General features: G+C 40.3%; 1 protein-coding gene across 5 annotated transcripts in view; it reads right to left on the reverse strand.

The window, feature by feature from the left end:
* Window positions 1-15606, reverse strand: part of ZNF565 (zinc finger protein 565) — a 70535-nt gene extending 54929 nt beyond the window's left edge. For 4 of the 5 annotated variants that reach the window (XM_037145981.2, XM_053666625.1, XM_053666623.1 and 1 more), the window contains exon 1: window positions 15459-15606. The gene's annotated coding sequence lies outside the window, so the exon portion shown is untranslated. Of the gene's footprint in view, window positions 1-1058; window positions 1169-15458 lie in introns of all 5 variants that reach the window. The other variant, XM_053666624.1, reaches the window with a different exon arrangement.
* Window positions 15607-15704: the final 98 nt, after the last annotated feature.

Here is a 15704-nt window from a genome sequence, read left to right on the forward strand (position 1 = left end):
AGGTCCTCCAGCTTTTTGCTCTTGTACAAGCTGCACAACTACAATTCAACAAAGAAGTCCCTGTTCAATACACAAACATGTCTGAGAGATCCCTGCATTGAAACAACTGAAGGTGGGCACATTTGAGAGAACAGGGGAGGATGGAGATGGGTGCTACAGATCCAAAATGTGGAGCTCACTGTGACTCCAGAAAACTCAGGAGCAGGGGAGGAGTTGGGTTACAGTGGACACACTCTGCAGCCCTAAGGAGCAGGGGCTAAAATCAACACTCCTGCCTAAGTAGTCAGCACATACTGCATGTGAACTCAGTGACAGAGGCAGAAAGGAACATAAAGGTGTGCCGGCTGTGGTCTAGCAGCTGCCATTACTGGGTAGAAAATAAAGCCCCAGCCCTGGCTGGTGTAGCTCAGTGGATTGAGTGCAGGCCTGTGAACCAAAGGGTCACTAGTTCGATTCCCAGTCAGGGCACATGCCTGGGTTGCAGGCCAGTTCCCAGCAAGGGATTCACAAGAGGCAACCATATATTGGTATTTCTCTCCTTCTCTCCTTCCCTTCGCCTCTAAAGATAAATAAATAAAATCTTTTTAAAAACCTCAAAAAAAAAAAGAAAACAAAGCCCCAGATACATAGCTGCTTCCCCTCACCTCCCAGAGAAGTGGCCCTCGCAGACCCTGTAGCTGCTAAGTGTTAGGTTGCAACACACACTCTCTAGGCAGCCCTGAAGACTAGAAAAGCAGAAACATTTCTCTCTAAGCGGCAGGCACATACTGTGGCTAAACCCACTGACAGGAACACAGAGACACAGAGATGTGTCAACCGAGGTCTGGCAGCCACCATTACTGGAAGGAGAACAAGGTAAAAAATACAGGAACAGGCTCAACTTGTCCCCATCCATTGCAGTGGAGGCACCTGGGATACCTCAGGCAGCACAGCATTGCTGGAAGCATCTAGTTGCAGGAGGCAGCACTAGCATCTCAGGAGCCCCACTGTCCATGACATTTCCCCACTAGCATAGAGCCCTGAGACAAAGGAGACCTGTTGACAGAGGGGATGCCTACCTTCCCAGGGAGGACAGGGCATTTTCCACAGGTGAGGTAACACCATCCTACAGAGATCCCAGAAGCCCCAGCAGTGCAAGTTAAGAGAAAAATAAAACTTGTGCCACCTACTGGAAAACAAAAGAAAGACTTTTACTTACCAGCCTAAAACAGTGAAGCACTGAATACCTGTTAAAAAAGCAAATTTCATTCCTATAAAAGCAGAAACATAGTCCATCAAATACCACGAGTAATCAAGGTAACTAGGTAGCTGAGAAACAAAATAAAGAACCTCCAGAAAATAAGCTTAAAGACATAGAAACATGATTGAAATGATAGAGATTGCCATTCTGAAAAAACTCAACAGGATACAAGATAACTCAGAAAGATAGTTTAATGAACTCAGAAATAAAATCAATGAACAAAACAAGTACTTTACCAAAGAAATTAAAACTATAAAAATAATATAATTCTGGAGCTGAAGAACTCAATAATAAAAAGAGAAAAAGAATGAGCTTAAGAAACAGACCAGACCAGATGGACAAAAGACTTAGTGATACTGCCCTGGCTGGTGTGGATCAGTTGGTTAGAGAGTTGTCCCTGTACAACAAAGGGTCTCTGGTTCTATGCCTGGTCAGGGCACATACCTAGATTGCAGGTTCCATCCCTGGTCAGGTTGCCAACAAAAGGCAGCTGATCAATGTCTGTCTGTCTGTGTCTCTCTCTTTCTTCCCCTCTTTCTAAAAATCTGTGAACTTATTCTCAAATGAGAATAAAATAAACCTTAAAAAAACAGAATTACTTCCGCCAAGATGGAGGCATAGGTGGAAGCACTGTACCTTCTCACACAACCAAGTTTAAAAACAACAAAGTTTTAGCAACAAAAATGCAGCCAAACCACAGAAAACTGAACTATATGGAAGTCTGACAACAATGAACCCTTCAGCTAAACCGGTAAGATGGGCAGACCCAGCAGCAGAGTGGGGTTGGGCAGGAAAGATCCACCAGACCGACCTGGGCGCATGACCCAGGTAGCCAGCAGCTGTGGGTGGATCCCAGGTGTAGAGAAGCGGGTGGACCCACTGAGGGCTGATTTCAGTCACACATTCACGTGCAGATAAACTGGTGAAGGAGATAGCAGTGAGACGGACCTCACCATGCAGGCCCCAGTGGTGGTAAGTGGCAGAGGGAACCGCCATTGTCCCTCTCTGACCCTGCCATACATACAGCGTCACAAGCCAGCAACCTGGGTGACCCCTCTCGGACAACTCCCCCACATATAGCGTATGGTCACAAACCAGCGATCTGGGTGGCCTGCCCTGGTGAACATCTAAAGCTCCACTCCTCATAGGTAACAGGCACAAACAGATGAAAACATGGCTCAAGAACAACTCAGAGCCCCAGAGCCAATAAATCTAAGCGATGAAGAAATAGCAAAACTTTCTAAAACACTGGTGACCAGGATGCTCACAGAACTGGTTGATTTTAGTCACAAATTAGAGGAACACATGAAGACGAAACTAATTGAAATGAAGGGAAATGCACAGGAAACCAATAGTAATGGAAAGGAAACTGGGACTCAAATCGAAGGACTGGACCAGAAAGAGGGGAAAAATGACCAAACAAAAAAGGATGAAGAAACAAGAATTCAAAAAAATGAGGAGAGGCTTAGGAACCTCCAGGACACCTTTAAACGTTCCAACATCTGAATTATAGGGGTACCAGAAGGGGAAGAGGAACAGCCACGAGTGGAAAACTTATTTGAACAAGTAATAAAGGAGAACCTCCCCAATCTGGCAAAGGAAATACACTTCCAGGAAATCCAGAATGCTCAGAGAGTCCCAAAGAAGTTGGACCCAAGAAGGAACACACCAAGGCACATCATAATTACATTAGCCAAAATTAAAATGAAGGAGAGAATCCTAGAAGCAGCAAGAGATAAGGGAATAGTCACTTAGAAAGGAGTTCCCATCAGACTGTCCGTGGATTTCTCAAAAGAGACCTTACAGGCAAGAAGGGGCTGGAAAGAAGTATTCCAAGTCATGAAATCCAAAGACCTACATCCAAGATTGCTCTATCCAGCAAAGCTTTCATTTAGAATAGAAGGACAGATAAAGTGCTTCTCAGGTAAGATCAAATTCAAGGAGTTCATCATCACCAAGCCCTTATTATATGAAATGTTAAAAGGACTTACCTAAGAATAGAAGATAAAAAATATGAACAGTGAAAGGACAGCAAACTCGCAGTTATTAACAGCCACACCTAAAACAAAAGCAAACTGAGAGGACAGCTAGATCAGGAGAGGAACCATAGAAATGGAGATCACATGGAGGGTTAGCAACAGGGGACTGAGAGAAGGAGAAGGGGGGAGAAGGTACAGAAAATAAGTAGCATAGACGGTAGGTAGAAAATAGATAGGGGGGACGGCAAGAATAGTAGGGGAAATATAGAATCTAAAGAACTTGAGACACATGGTCATAAACCAAAGGGAAGGAATGGTGGGGGAGGGGGTGTGCAGGGTGGAGGGGAATGAAGGGGGGGAAATGGGACAACTGTAATGGCATAATCAATAAAATATATTAAAAAAACAGAATTAGTGATATTGAAGATAGAAATCTAGAAATGACCCAGATGAAGTGTAAGATCTGAGAGTAAAAATAGAGAAAAACTCTAGGAGAAATATCTGACTCCATCAGAAAGAGCAGTATAAGAATAATGGGTTAACCAGAAGGAGATGAGAGGGAGGAGGGACTGAGAGTGTATTGAAATAAATAACCAATAGAAAGAACTGATCCTTGAATTCAAGAGGCTAACACAACACCTAATTATCTCAATCCAAAAAAGGCTTTCTCCAAGGCACATTGTATTAAAACTCAAAAATTTATGACAGAGAATTCTCAAGGCATCTAGGAAAAAGTAGATGGTAACCTAAAAAGGATCCCATTAGATTATTATAGGGGTTTTCAACAGAACCCCTATAAAAACTAGAAAAGAGTTTCTGTACCTAGATCCAAATATTCAAATTATTGAAAGAGAAATCACCAGCTAAGAATAATTTATCTGGCAAAGTTATCCTTTAGATATGAAAGAGAAATAAAGGCTTTTCCAGACATACAGAAGCTGAGGAAATTCACAAGACCTGAATTACAGGAAATACAGAAGGGTGTTTGTTCTTCTACCTGAGACAAAAAGAAAAAAGAACTCAAAATTATGAGTAAGATGACAAGCAGAGAGAAACAGAAAACTATAATCCTTATTCAGAATAGGATATCAAACGATAAATATAACATAAACATTAAAGGAGGCAAAAACATTAAAAAAAGAACACAATACCTACTGCAAGTTGGAAATGAACTCACAGCATCAAGAGGGATGATTTGTGAAAACAAAAACATAAAAGAGGAGGGGGAAAAGGTCTGAATTTGCACAAAGGAATGGAAAAGGTACAATCAGAAGAAAAAGAACTACTATGTATCTGAAACTAAACTTTCTTTTACATAAGCCTAATGGTAACCACACATGCACACTCACATACAAATCTAGAACTGAAACTCGTAACAAAAAAACAACCCATACAAACAAAAAGAAGAAAGAAAGGGAAAAAAATCATAGGATTTTGGTGGTATCATAAGATACCACCAAACTAAAATCACAGACAGAAACACATGAGAAAAGAAACAATGAAAGCACAGAACTATCAGATAACAAAATATAAATAAGCTTAAAAATCCTCACATATCTATAATCACCCTAAATGTAAATGGACTGAACTCACCAATAAAAAGGGCACAGAATAGTGAGATTGATAAAAACCCAACACCACCACCAATAAAAACAGCAACAAAAACTGTATGCTCCCTTCAGGAGATACATCTTAGCTGCAAAGACAAACACATAATCAAAGTAAAGGGGTGGAAAAGGATACTCCAAGCAAATGGCATCCAGAGAAAAGCAGATGTAGCCACACTTATAACAAAATAGATTTCAAGATTAAATTAAAAAAAGTAACGAGACAAAGATGGATAGTTTATACTGATAAAGGAAAGAATACATCAAAAAGACATACTTATTAATATATATGCACCCAACCTGACAGCACCAAAAGATATAAAGCAATTATACAAACAGAACTAAAGGTAGAAACTGACAAAAATATAATCATATAGGGGACCTAAATGCCCCATTGATAGCTATAGACAGATCATCCAAAAAGAAAATCAATAAGGAAATATCTTCCTTAATGACACATTAAACCAAATAGACATAATTGATATTTACAGAGTTTTTCATACCAGAACACCAGATTATAAATTCTTCTCTAATGCACCTGGAATATTCTTAAGGATAGACCATACATTAGGGAAACAAAACCAGCTTTGATGAATTTAAGAAGATTGAAATCATACCAAACATATTCTTCAGTCACAATGCTTTGAAATTTAAAATCAACTGCAAAAAGAAAGCAGGAAAAATCACAAATATGTGGAAGTCAGACAACATGCTACTAAACAACAACAGGGTTAAAGAAGAAATTTTTTAAAAGCTCAAAAGATTTCACCATTAACAGGAACCTAATCAACAAAATGAATAAGCAAGCCAAATATAGCCAAAGACAATGAAATTGAGAACAGGCTGAGAGTGATCAGAAGGGAGAGGGGAGGGGATAAAGGAGGAAAAGGGTGAAGGGTTTTCAGGAACAATTATAAAGGACACATGGACAACAACAAGGGGAGTGTGGAAATGGGGGAGGGTGTCCGGGAGGGCTGGGATGGTGGGAAGAGGTGGGGAAAAAGGCAGAAAACTGTACTTGAACAACAATAAAAAAACCAAATAAAAATAACAAAATAACAAAAGATACCATAAAGACAAATGAGAATGACAATATGACATATCAAAATTTTTAGGATACAGCAAAAATGGCAATAGTTTATAGTATTACAGGTCTACCTCAAGAAGCAAAAAAAAATCTCAAATAACCCCACACTACACTTTTAAGAACTGAAAAAACAACAAATGAAGCCTAAGGTCAGTAAAAGGAAGGAAATAAGAAAAATTAGAAGAAAAAGAAAACCACTGATGTGAGAGAGAAACATCGATTGGTTGCCTCCTCTAAGTGCCCCAACAGGGATCAAATCTGCAACTTAGGTATGTGCCCTGACAGGAATCGAACCCATGATCTTTTGGTGTATGGGACAATGCTCTAAGCCACCCCACCAGGGTCAAAGAACTTGTTCTTTAAAAAGATTGATAAGACTAGACTCACTAAGAAAAAAGATTCAAATAAACAAAATAAGAAAGAGAAGTTACAACAGACACAAGAACTATATAATAATGCAATGAAAGACTTACCTAATTTTGTCATGTATAACGCACACTTTTCTGCCCAAACTTTTGAGGGAAAAATAAAGATGCACATTACACATGGGTAGTACTAATTCTGTATCCATATAAATGTTTTAAGTTCTTTTATTTATGCTTATGCATTAAGAGTGTAACTCTAGAAAGCAATAACAATGTCCATATGCAAAGTAATATCCTGAAATATGATAATTGGTTTTGTTTCTAAATATAAATAAAAAATTGAATTAAAAATTTAAAAAACTGGTTTGGCCCTGGTGGGGTGGCTTAGAGCACTGTCCCATATACTGAAAGAGCATGGGTTCGATTCCTGTCGGGGCACATATCTAAGTTGCAGATTTGATCCCTGTTGGGGCACTTATAGGAGGCAACCAATCGATGTTTCTCTCTCACATCAGTGTTTTTCTTTGTCTTCTAATTTTTCTTATTTCCTGAAAGTTTGGCCCAAAAATGTGAGTGTGCAGAACACACAGGAGCACATTATACATGACAAAATAAGGTATCTAACACCAAATTCAACAAGCTAGAAGACATGGACAAATGCTTAGAAATATATAACCTTCTTAGACTAAATCATGAAAAACTGGAAAATCTAAATAGACCAATCAACAGTAAGGATATTGAAATTACTATAAAAAATCTTCCCAAAGTAAAAATCCAGGACCAGATGGCTTCATTTGTGAATTCTACCAAACATTCAAAGAATATTTGACACCAGATAATACATTATGATCAAGTGGGGTTCATTCTAGGGGGACTAGGATGGTTCAGCATATGTAAGTTGATCAATGTGATACACCACATTAACAAAGTAAAGGATAAAGAGCCATATGATCATATCAACAGATGCAGAAAAAACATTTGACAAGATACAATATCCATTTGTGATTAACATGCTCAATGAAATAGGTATGGAAGGAAAGTACCTCAACATAATAAAGGCTATATGACAAAACCTCAGCTAATATCATATACTCAATGGTAAAAAACTGAAAGCATTTCATCTAAGATCAGAAACAAGACAAGGATACCCATTCTCACCACTGTTATTCAGCATAGCATAGCATTGCAAGTCTCAGCCAGAGCAATCAGGCAAGAGAAAAAAATAAAAGGCATACAAATGTTGGAAATGAAGAAGTAAAAATATTATTTTTTGCAGATGACCTCATTCTTTATGTAGAAAATCCTAAAGACTCCACCAAAAAAACTGCTAGAAACAATAAAGAAATACAGCAGAGTTGCAAATGAACAAAAATCCAATGAAATTTTAGAAAAAAACCCTACAAGGCATTATTAAAAGAAATTAAAGATGACAGCAAAAAATGGAAATATATTATATGTTCACAGATTATAAGAATCAACATAATTAAAATGGCCATATTATCCAAAGCAATATACAGATTTAATACAATCATATCAAAATCCCAATGGCATTTTTTAAAGTACAACAAAAAAATCAAATTTGTATGGAACCACAAAAGATCCCAAAAAGCCAAAGCAACCCTGAGAAAAAAGAACAAAGCCAAAGGTATCAAAGCTACAAATTATAATAATTTGATTACAAATTAATCATTATTATCCAATAATTAATAGAGATAAAGAGAAAAATGGTGGTTTCCAGAGGCTGGATGGAGGGGGCAATGGGGAGTTATTGTTTAATGGGTATAGAACTTCAGTTCTGGGAGACTGAAGGAATTCTGGAGATGGACAGTGGTGATGTCTGTGCAACAGTGCAAATGTTCTTAATGTCACTCAACTACTTAAAAATAGTCAAAATGGTAAATTTTCTGTTATGAATATTTATCTACAAAAACCCCTCACAAACTGATGAGACTGGTTACCTACAATGGGTTATCGGGTACAGAAATGAAGAAGAGTGACTGAGTAGACCTTTTCTTTAATTCTGACTTTTAGAAACATGTTAATGTTTCACATACGCAAAAGACTAAAGACAAAAAGAACTGTATGAGGTGTGGGGGTATTGTTAGCAATTCTTAAATTTTCTACTTAAGATTCAGCAAATAAATGTATTGTGGTTCATTAGAGTCAAGTTTTTCAGTTTAGGGAAAGGAGTTATGAAAAAGCAAAAGGGGGCAGCAAAAATAAGCCCTGTGGTATTGAAGCAGAACTGAAGATATCCTATGAAATCATGGATTATCTGGATAGGTATACATGCAGATAAATACAGACGTGCATGTGTGTAGATACATACATATTTCATAGTGAGAGGTGCAAGAAACAATGACATCCAATAGCAATAAGCACATCTAACCTTGATTTTTAAATATTATTTTCTGCTGGTGTGATCACAGTGGATCAAGCTCTGGCCTGGGAACCAAAGGGTCACTGGTTCCATTCCCAGTCAGGGCACATGCCTGAGTTTCAGGCCAGGTACTCAGTGCAGGACACATGAGGGGCAACCACACATTGATGTTTCTCTCCCTCTCTTTCTCCCTCCCTTCTTCTCTCTCTAAAAAATAAATAAAATCTTGAAAAAAATAAGTATTTTTTAAAATATATTTTATTAATTATGCCATTACATTTGTTCTATTTCCCCCCTTCATTTCACTTCACCCTGCATACCTCCTCCCCCACCACCCCCCCTTTAGTTTATGACCACGTCTCAAGTTCTTTAGATTCTATATTTCCCATACTCCCTCCCCCCATCTATTTTCTACCTACCGTCTATGCTACTTATTTTCTGTACCTTCTCCCCCCTTCTCCTCCTCCCACTCCCCTGTTGTTAACCCTTCATGTGATCTTCATTTCTATGGTTCTGCTCCTCATCTAGCTGTCCTCTTAGTTTGCTTTTGTTTTAGGTGTGGTTCTCAATAACTTTGAGTTTGCTGTCCTTTCACTGTTCATCTTTTTTTTCTTAAGTAAGTCCCTTTAACATTTCATATAATAAGGGCATGGTGATGATGAACTCCTTGAATTTGATCTTATCTGAGAAGCACTTTATCTGTCCTTCCATTCTAAATGAAAGCTTTGCTGGATAGAGCAATCTTGGATGTAGGCCTTTGGATTTCATGACTTGGAATACTTCTTTCCAGCCCCTTCTTGCCTGCAAGGTCTCTTTTGAGAAATCAGCTGACAGTCTGATGGGAACTCATTCGTAGGTGACTGTCCCCTTATCTCTTGCTGCTTCTAGGATTCTCTGCTTCATTTTAATTTTGGCTAATGTAATTATGATGTGCTTTGGTGTGTTTCTTCTTGGGTCCAACTTCTTTGGGACTCTCTGAGCTTCCTGAATTTCCTGGAAGTGTATTTCCTTTGCCAGATTGGGGAAGTTCTCCTTTATTAGTTGTTCAAATAAGTTTTCCACTCGTGGCTGTTCCTCTTCTCCTTCTGGTACCCCTATAATTCAGATGTTTGAACATTTAAAGATGTCCTGAAGGTTCCTAAGCCTCTCCTCATTTTTTTGAATTCTTGTTTCTTCATCCTTTTCTGTTTGGTCATTTTTTTCCTCCTTCTGGTCCACTCCTTTGATTTGAGTCCCAGTTTCCTTTCTACTACTATTGGTTTCCTGTGCATTTCCATTCATTTCAATTAGTTTAGCCTTCATATGTTCCTCTAATTTGTGACTAAAATCAACCAGTTCTGTGAGTATCCTGATCACCAGTGTTTTCAACTGTGCATCTGAAAGTTTTACTATTTCTTCATCGCTTAGATTCTTCGACTCTGGGGCTCTAAGTTCTTCAGCCATGTTTTGATCTGTTTGTGCCCTTTACGTATGAGGAGCAGAGCCTTAGTTGTTTACCAGGGTGGGGCCACCCAGATCACTGGTTTCTGACGCTGTATGTGGGGGTGTGGTCAGAGAGGGGCCACTCAGGTCATTGGTTTGTGCTGGCGTATGTCGGGGCGGGGTCAGAGAGAAACAATGGCAGTTCCCTCTGCCACTTCCTGTCACTGGGGCCTGCCCGTCTCACTGCTATTTCCTTCACCAGTTTATCTGCACTCGAATGTGTGACTGAGATCAGCCCTCAGTGGGTCCACCGCCTTGTGCCCTCAGTGGGTCTGCCCGCTTCTCCACACCTAGGATCCTCCCATGGCTGCTGGTGTACCTGGGTTGTGTGCCCGGGTCGGTCTGGTGGATCTTTCCTGTTGGACCCCGCTCTGCTGCTGGCTCTGCCCCTCTTACCAGTTTGGCTGAAGGGTTCATTGTTGTCGGACCTCTGTGTAGTTCAATTTTCTGTGGTTTGGCTGCGTTTTTGTTGTTAAAACTTTGTTGTTTTTAAACTTGGTTGTGGGAGAAGGAGCAATGCTTCCACCTACACCTCCATCTTAGCAGAAGTCCACAAGTATCATTTTCTAATAAAAAGAGCCAGTGTTCCCTGGGAAATTTCCTGATTTAGGATTGAGGCTGGTAAAGTACAGTATCAGCCTGGAACATTTTGTGGTGCAGAAAATAAGAAAGTACTAAAAAATAAGTAATAAAGAGAACATTGAAAGGAGAAAGAAACCAACTGGAAGGGGCTTCCAGTGGCCAAATTTGGAACAATCTGACCAACAAAATAGTGAGAGATCAATTGTAACCTATAGAATAACAAAAATGAATGCAATCTATACTTACATAATTTAGTAAATAAGTAACTGGGGGAGAAGGAAAATCTCTCTATCAGTAGATTCTAATTAATAAATAAAGAAGAAATGATGGAAACAAACAAAAAAGATACCCTTAGGCAAACAGCTAGTAATAACATTTTCAAGCAAGAATTATCAATGGATCAAGAGTAGTAGGTGAGCCCTGGCTGGTGTGGCTCAGTGGACTGAGAACTGGCCTGCAAAACAAATGGTCACCAGTTCAATCGCCAGTCAGGGCATATGCCTGGGTTGCAGGCCAGGTCCCTGGTACAGGTTATGTGAGGGACAACCACACATTGATGTTTCCCTCCCTCTCTTTCTCTCTCCCTCCCCCTCTCCCTAAATATAAATAAATAATTTTTTATTTAAAAAAAAAAAAAAAAAGGCCCTGGCTAGTGTAGCTCACTGGATTGAGCACGGGCCTGCGAACCAAAGGATAGTGGTTCGATTCCCAGTCAGAGCACATGCCTGGGTTGCAGGGCAGGTCCCAGAAGGGGATGCATGAGAGGCAACCATACATTGATATTTTTCTCCCACTCCCCTTCCCTTCCCCTCTAAAGATAAATAAATAAAATCTAAAATAAAAAATAAAAAAGAGCACTATTTATTTTTTAAAAAGGTTAGTAGATAAAATTAGAATGAGAAACAGGGATTTTATATAGATTTAAAGTATTTCTCCATAAAACACATTAATCAAAACAGGAAAAATAGTGGAGATACCACAGTAATCAACTGCCTAAGTGAACACTCTAATAATAAAACAAATGACTTCATGGATTTCCTGATATGGAGCACTGAAAACATCATTTTTGGGGTATTCTTGCCTCAAATGCATAATCTGAATTAAATCATGAAGAAGCATCAGACAATCTCAATTTAAGGAACATTCTCCATGGCAAAATTTACAAAATAAATAGCATACTCTTTTCAAGTGTCAAGTACAGGAAAGACAAAGAAAGACTGAGGAACTGTGCCAGATCAAAAAGACTAAGGAGACTTACTAACTAAGGCAACATATGATTGTGGATTGGATCCTTGTCCAGAAAAAAGACATTAAGAGACATGATCTCCTGGTTTTGATCATGTATTGTTATTATGCAAGATGTTAACATATGAAGAAGCTAGGTGAAGATCATGTGGGAATTCTATTTTCTGTAGCAATTTTAAGTCTAAAACTAATTCAATGAAAAGTTAAAAAAAATTTTTTAATGAATATTAGGTATGCAGAGAGCCAGGAGTGCCTTTCAGTTCACCTCCAAGGCACCCAGTAATTTACTTCAATGGCACCTACTACTAGAAACCAGGTCATGTTGGCAGGAGGGAGGATAATGGTGTTAGGTGGATTGAGTGCTGGCCTGCAAACCAAAGGATCGCCTGTTCTATTCCCAGTCAGGGCACATGCCTGGGCTGCGGGCCAAATCCCCAGTAGGGAGCCAGGTAACCCTCACATTGGTTGCCCAGAAGCAACTGCACATTGATGTTTCTCTTTCTCTTTCTTCCCCCTTCCCCTCAAAAAAGAAGGAAAGAAAAGCACATCTTGAAAAACAAGAAGAATTTTAGGGAAGTTAGAAGAAAACTTGATAAACCTTAAACTTGGCTTTCAGATGTTCAATAGAAATTTTTTCCTTCTCTGAACATCTCTCTTGGAGTTAAGAAAAAGCAATAATGGACTTCCAGCCAAGACAGGTAGACATACTGTGCCTCCTTGCACAACCAAAAGAAGGACAACAATTTAAAAACAAAAACCAACCAGAACTGACAGAAAAATCAAACTGTATGGAAGTCTGACAATGAGGAGTTAAAGAAAAAACATTCACCCAGACTGGTAGGAGGGGCGGAGAGGACTGCAGCAAAGCAGCTGCTGGAGGACTAGGCAGGCAAGGCAGTGGCTGGTGGATGTGGGTGGGTGAGGCAGTGGCTCGCAGACTGGGCAGTCCCAGATTCACATACAGATAAAGCCGGAGGAACAACTGGGGAGCAAGACAGACCACACAACCTAGAGTTACAGTATGGGGAAATAAAGTTAAAATCTCTTACTGAAAACACCCGTGGGGGTTGAAGTGGCATTGGGAGAAACTCCTGGCCTCAGAGGAGAGTTTGTTGGAGAGACCCACAGGGTCCTAGAACATACACAAACCGACCCACCCGGGAATCAGCACCAGAAAGGCCCAATTTGCTTGTGGGTAGCAAAGGAAGTGACCGAAAACTGGCAGAGAGCTGAGCAAGCAGCACTGTTCCCTCTTGGACCCCTCCCCCACATACCAATCACAATGCAGCAAGGTAGGTTGCCACACAAGGTGAACATCTAAGTCTTCGTCCCCTTACTATGTAACAGGTGTGCCAGAGGGGAAAAAAAATTGCCCAAATGAAAGAACAGCTCAAAGCTCCAAAAAATACAACTAAGTAACAAAGAGAGTGACAGGAAGGAAACCAGGACTCAAATCAACAATTTGGAGCAGAAGGAAGAAATAAACATTCAACCAGAACAGAATGAAGAAACAAGAACTCAAAGAAAATGAAGAGAGGCTTAGCAATCTCCAGGACATTTTAAACATTCCAACATCTGAATCCTAGGGGTGCCAGAGGAGAAGAAGACCAAGAAATTGAAAACATAATGAAGAAGAACTTCCCTAATCTGGCAAAGAAGATAGACTTCCAGGAAGTCCAGGAAGCTCAGAGTCCCAAAGAAGTTGGACCCAGGGAAACACACACCAAGGCACATCATAATTACATTATCGAAGATTAAGGATAAGGACAGAATCTTAAAAGTAGCAAGAGAAAAGGAGACAGTTGACTACAAAGAAGTTTCCATTAGACTCTCGGCTCATTTCTCATAAAACAAACAAACAAACACCCAAAAACTTGCAGGCAAGAAAGGGTCTGGAAAGAAGTATCTGAAGTCATGAAATCCCAAGACTTACACCCAAGATTACTCTCTCCAGCAAAGCTTTCATTTAGAATGGAAGGGCAGATAAAGTGCTTCCCAGATAAGGTCAAGTTAAAGGAGTTCATCATCACCAAGCCCTTATTATATAAAATGTTAAAGAGACTTATCTAAGAAAAAGAAGAGAAAAAATATGAACAGTAAAATGACAACAAACTCACAGCTATAACTGAACCAAAAAATCAAAAATCAAAAACAAAAACTAAGCAAACAGCTAGAACAGGAATAGAATCACAGAAATGGAGATCACATGGAGGATTATCAGTGGGGGAGGGGGGAAAGGTATCATAAATGGTAGGTAGAATAAGACAGGGGGAGGTTGAGAATAGTATGGAAAATGCAGAAACCACAGAACTTACATATGTATGACCATGGACATACATATGTAAAGGAGGGAAATGTGGGTGGGAGGAGGTATGCAGGGCAATAAAGGGGGGGGGGGAGTGGGACAACTGTAATAGCATAATCAGTAAAATACATGTTTATGAAAAAAGGAATAATGAGGGACCAAGATATTTTTGAAGGGTCAACTCCCTACTTCCCACACAGGAGAGAAGTCAGGGAAGACTTGCCACTCGGCCCAATCCCAGTGTTACAGTTTAAGGCTGAGGTTCTCACTGCCTAGGGCCACAATCTGTCTTAATTTCACAGGTTCGGCAGTGAAAAAGTGCACTGGAGTCACAGACACCTCACATCCACACACTTGGTGCTGCACAAATGGTCAGTGTCACACAAACATAACCACACATCCACTCCTGAGACACACAGGACACAATCACACTAATTATAGATACCTCAACACTCTTATACACAGTCACAATCTCACACCTACTAAAAAGACATAATCACAAAACCTCACCACCGAGACACACAAAATCTCTCTCATATAGTCACAGACTCCCTACACCAACACTCACAAATGCTCCACACAGACACATCACATATCTACTTAGGGGACACACGCATACACTGACACTCTACTCTGGCCAACTCAATGTTAACCAGTCACAATTCAACATTCATTCTGGAAACACACAGCTACACTCACACAGGGAAAGACATGCCACACCCGCACAAGACAACGGATACACAGTTGTAACTGGGATGACAGTGTCACTACACCGTCACAGACACACAATGCCCATGGTACCACACAAGGGCATAATACCGCGCAACCATACATTCACCTTAGAAACATGTTATCATATCCCACATACTCACGCCCATTGCACAGTTACAACTATACTCACACCTCCAAGGACAAGGGGTCTGGTCATATGTACACAACAGGGGCACAGGCAGTATTACCCCCAGACACAAGACTCTCACCTTCCCCCCAATCCAACACTATCACAGGTGGTTACAAAAAACCCAACCAGACACATACCCTGGTCACAACCGCACACTCACAGGCACCTAACCACAGCCACAAAGATTCACTCAAAGGCGACGTCCTCAGCCCGCTACAGCCAGCACACCCACCCGAAGCTCTGGACACGCCCCATTCCCGCCTGAGAGTCCCAGACCCCCCTTACCTTGTGTCTCCCCTTAGTCCCGCGTGGGTCCCTGCGGGGAGAAAGCAATCTTGTCACCTCTTTGAAAGAGGTAACGTCGCACCGCTGTTGACTCTGGGAAACGTAGTTCAGATCCGGACCAGCCAGATAAGATGGCGTCCTCCTATTTCAGAATTTGAAATTGGTTCGCTTGACGTTGTTCTCGGGAGATTTCAAAGAGGGAGTTCCCACTCCCGACCTCTCACTAAGCACGAGCTGAACTTCCTC

The sequence above is a fragment of the Artibeus jamaicensis genome, unplaced genomic scaffold, assembly GCF_021234435.1.
Source record: "Artibeus jamaicensis isolate MK-2021 breed Jamaican fruit bat unplaced genomic scaffold, CSHL_Jam_final contig_464, whole genome shotgun sequence".
NCBI classification, from domain to species: Eukaryota; Metazoa; Chordata; class Mammalia; order Chiroptera; family Phyllostomidae; genus Artibeus; species Artibeus jamaicensis.